Consider the following 4665-nt stretch of genomic DNA (forward strand, 5'->3'; position numbering starts at 1 on the left):
CTTGTATGACTCCAGTTCCATTTGAGTTTTGCTTTTCTTTTTATTCAGCTCAAAAATAGCAGAGTGGTTTCGTAGGAAACCTCTGCCCAGCACTCTGCAGAGATTAGCAGATCATAAGCAGGGCTGCAGGAATCAGCTTTTCTGGGAAAGTGAGGATTTTTAACTGTTCCCATTTTTTAGTGGAATGAAAAAGCAGCTTGAAATTTTCCATGAAGAAGGTCACTTGGGAACAGAGGAAAGATTTCTTTTTGATCTCTACCTTAGAGAGCCTCGTTTCCCTAATAGGACACTTTATATAATAAAGCCCCTAGATGCCAGATGAAAAGTCTTATCACAATATAAAGGCCCAACCTTCCTGTTCTGAAATTGTTGGCATTTACAGAAAAAAATGCTTTTATTTGGGGGCATCTCTGCATGAAATGGTATAGGAAACAATTCTATCTCCACATCTAAACTCTCTTGGCATCTCTGCTGCTATGAGGCCCCAGACAGCCACATGCTGTGCAGGATCCCTGCAGGCACCCCCAGATGCTGTGAGCAGGGGCAGCACAACCCCTCCTGCTCCCCGAGGACCAGCCAAAGTTATTATATAAATTTGTGTAAACAAGACTTGCTTAAGTAACTCCACGGCTGCCAGTTCCTCTTGCTGGTCTTCTTTTCCTACTCCGCCCCTCCAGAGCCTGGTGTGATGGGCATTTGGCCCAGCTCTGTGCTCCATGCTCCTCTCTCAGCCAGCTGAAGACACAGCAGCTCCAAGGAGCCCCTGGTTGAACCTTGCAGATGCTTCAAGCAGAGGAGGTGGTTAAAACACGTGGGTGAAGTCAGAGCTCAGGCCCAGCAGCGCTTGGGCAGCTGCTGGCTGGCACGTCTGTGGGCAAACACTCATCTCAGCACACCGAGGTCATGCTGGGGGATGAGTCCCTCAGGAGAGCTCCTCAGCTGCTGTGACTGAAGGTCCTCAGCATCCCCAAAAGCCAGATGCTCCACGTGCCTTTTACCTCCTCCACTAAGTGTTTTTACAGCCATAATCCCTGTGGCTGGCACGAATGTTTGTGCTCTGTGCCCATTCATGCCACCTGGCTTCAAGCCAGGGCTGAGATGCAATGAGGAGTTAGGGACACCAGGGAACATGAAATGGTTTTCACCTCCACAACTTTTTGGGCAAACTTGGCCAGTTCTATGAAGGGAGGACAAGGGCACAGAGGGGAGAGAGCTACGTGCAGGGCAAGGTGCTGAAGGCAGGACGGAGAAGCTCGGCTGCTGGAGCAGACAGCTGGATGTTCACACAGCCAGTCCCTGGGTGTGTTTGGCTCTTTGCCCTTGTGCCACAGGGATCTGGCTGCACGAGGTGTATTTGCAGAGAGCTTGGTGCAGTGGCCTGAAGCAGGGACTGTGAAACATGAGCAACAGCAGGAAGACTTCACCTGGCTTGGTGCTCCCCATCACCCAGCACTGCAGGGAGCGCCCAGCGCTGGCCCTGAGCACGTGAAGATGCTGAGATTTGGGGCAGTGTGAGCACACGGCTGTGGGGTCAAGTGCAGACAGACATTTGCAGGCTCCACCCATTTTGGGAGTGGGGGCACAAGGCACAGAGGACAATTTCAGGGCATTTAGACTAAATACCTGTCAGCTGGAAAGCAGAATCCCACTCCAGTGAGATACAGCACCTCTCAGCTCCAACTGAGCATCTACGGGCAGGCTTCACCTCAGAATCTGGCACAACATACTTGAAAGGTTTCCAACCTTTATCTTGAAAAGCAAAGGCAGGGCCTCTCCTTTTCATGTCCAAACACAGAATTTATTCCAAGATATTCCCATCTTTTAGTAGCCTGAGGGGACTGTAAAATTCTTCAACTCCATCTACTATTTGGAAATAGTTTGTGTCTTGTGCAAGAGTCCTGTGTACTTGCACAGAAGGAAAAGTAAAATATGTGAAATAATCGCACACAGGATTATTTTACATTAATGCACCCAAGGGTTCATGAAGCAATAAGGCATTTAAAATCAATCCTTTCCCGCTGAAGCCAAACCAGCTCACTGAAACCCAGTTTAGCTTTTGGGGTTTTTTGTTTTTCCCATCTTCGTGTTTGCCCTTTAATCTTTGTGCTGGATAATTAAGACAACATTCCTCAGCATCTTTCCTGCTGTTTGTTGTGCTTATACAAGAGCCAGCTGCATTTGTTCCACGGAAAGAATATCCAAAGCCACATTCTGTGGTTTCAAGTAAAATCCTCTGTGGTGTTGACTTTTAATCTCGGGTTTGCCTGAAATCTGCATTACTCAAGAAAATACTCATAGACTCCTTAAGGGAAACAAACCAAGGCAGCAACACAGCAGGGAGAGCTTATGCTCAAATTTGCATTGAAGTTTTTATTGATGGTGAGACTTCTGGGCTTGTCCTAATACTGCCGGCAGCAGCACTGGGTCGGGCTGCTGGTCCTGTGTCCCCCTCGAGGTCCCTTTTGCTGCCGGCTGGACCCTGCCAGCATCCAGGGCCCCCGGAGCGCTCCCTGCTCCCGGTGCACTCCCTGTCCCCGGAGCGCTCCCTGCTCCCGGTGATCTCCCTGTCCCCGGAGCGCTCCTTGATCCTTGAGCGCTCCTTCTTCCTGGAGCGCTTCCTGTCCTTGGTGCTCTCCCGGCTCCCGATTCCCTCTCTCTGTCCCCGATGCTCTCTCCCTATCCCCATGCTTTCCCTGTCCTGATGCTCTCCCTGTCCCCGATACTCTCTCCCTGTCCCCGATCCTCTCCCTGTCCCGATGCTCTCCCTGTCCTCGGTGCCCTCTCCCTGTCCCGATACTCTCTCCCTGTTCCCGATGCTCTCCCTGTCCCCGATGCTCTCCCTTTCCCCGATGCTCTCCCTGTCCCCGATGCTCTCCCTGTCTCCGATCCTCTCCCTGTCCCCGATGCTCTCCCTGTCCCCGATGCTCTCCCTGTCCCGATGCTCTCTCCCTGTCCCGATGCTCTCCCTTTCCCCGATGATCTCTCCCTTTCCCCGATGCTCTCCCTGTCCCGATGCTCTCCCTTTCCCCGATGTTCTCTCCCTGTCCCGATGCTCTCCCTGTCCCCGATGCTCTCCCTGCCCCCGGAGCGCTGCGGGAGCCTTACAAAACAGCCGAGCGGTTATGAAACCCGTGGCCCCGCTGCCAGCCGTCTCATTCCCGGTAGATGGCGGTGCCAGCTCATTTTTCCTAATTTTTCCCACTTGTTTTTTCCCTGGCGCCGCGCCCGATGCCAGCCCCCGGCGGCTGCGGCGGGGCTGGGGATGAACAGGCGCGGCGCCTGAGCTGGGGTCAGCGCTGCAAAAAGTGAGAGGTTCGTCGGCTTTTTTCCCCCCCATAACTGCTTTTCGTTTGTTTTTGATAAATTTGAAATCAGTTTTAACAGCTCAGCACAGCTCCGGGCGTCTGTCCCTGCTCACGCTGCTCCATCCCTCAACAAACAGCGTGGAGGGCACAGGGAGATGCTGGCGATGCCAGATCTGGAGGGACTGTGCAGAGCCAGGCAGGCAGAGCCCACAGAGCCCCTGCATTTCTCTCCAGACTCTGTCACGGTCTTGTACAAAACCTGCTCTCCCAGGTCCCAGCTCCCCACCTATTATTGAGTGTTTCCTTTTGCAGAGGAACAGGTAGCTGGGTAGGCAGTGGGACTGGGTGAATAAATAGCATTTCTCCTTGGAGATCACAACATCTTTATTTGGCTAACAGTGGCCCAGTCGCTCTCCAGCCCAAGCTGCCATTTCCATCTTGCCCAGGGCGTGCACTGCTGCTTCAGCACAGAAAGACTAATCCTTGTCTTCCTTCTCATCATCCTTGGCAATGCCTTGGTCCTGGGGCAGAAATAAAAGGGACAGTATGTGAGAGGAGTGCTGAGTGTCCCATCCCAGGTATTTGGTAGCATCCACACTGGGGTTTGTAGGTGCAAAGCCCCCAGGGCTGGGGTGAGGTTACCTCCTCCGAGTCACTGTCAGAGCTGCTGCTGCTCCTGTCCTCTTCCCCATCTCCCTGCTGGGGTAAAGAGAGAGGGAAAAGCATCACTGGGAACCCTGGCAGTTCAGAGTCAGGAGTCAGAGAGATTCCTGGTCCTGTGGGTATCTAGAGCCAGGCTTGGCACCACTGGTGCTGCTGGGGAACCACGTGTGACCATGGCACCACAGAGCTCTCCAGAGCCAAGAGCAAGGATTTCAGGGTGTGTGCAGTGCAGGCAGCATCGCTGTCCACACCAGCATCCCATCTGGAGAGAAAAAGGAGGGAGATCTAACTAGGAATGCTGGGAACAAAGAGACAGCTTTGTCTCAGTGGAAAAGCCATGGACACTGTGATTTGTAGGCTGTGAGCAACATAGCTTCATCTACTATAGGTGTGGGTTTGCCATGGGTCAGACGTGGCTTCCCTTTACAACCAGGATGTACATGGTTCTGCAGAAAACTCCATCATTCCCCTACCTTGTCTTCTTCCTTTTTCCTCCTCTTCTGCTTCTCCTTCTCTTTTTCTCCCTCAGTCTTTTCCTTCTCCTTTTCTTCCTTCTCTCTTTTGTCCTCCTCTTTTTCCTTATCTTCCCTTCCAAACCCTAGAGCAGGGCACAGAGGAAGGTTCATTGCCAGCGTGCAGCACCCAGCACACACAAACCCTGCAGCTGCCCCTGGCCCACACCAAACACTCACATTTC

The sequence above is a fragment of the Motacilla alba genome, chromosome 13 (genome assembly GCF_015832195.1).
Source record: "Motacilla alba alba isolate MOTALB_02 chromosome 13, Motacilla_alba_V1.0_pri, whole genome shotgun sequence".
Taxonomy (NCBI): domain Eukaryota; kingdom Metazoa; phylum Chordata; class Aves; order Passeriformes; family Motacillidae; genus Motacilla; species Motacilla alba.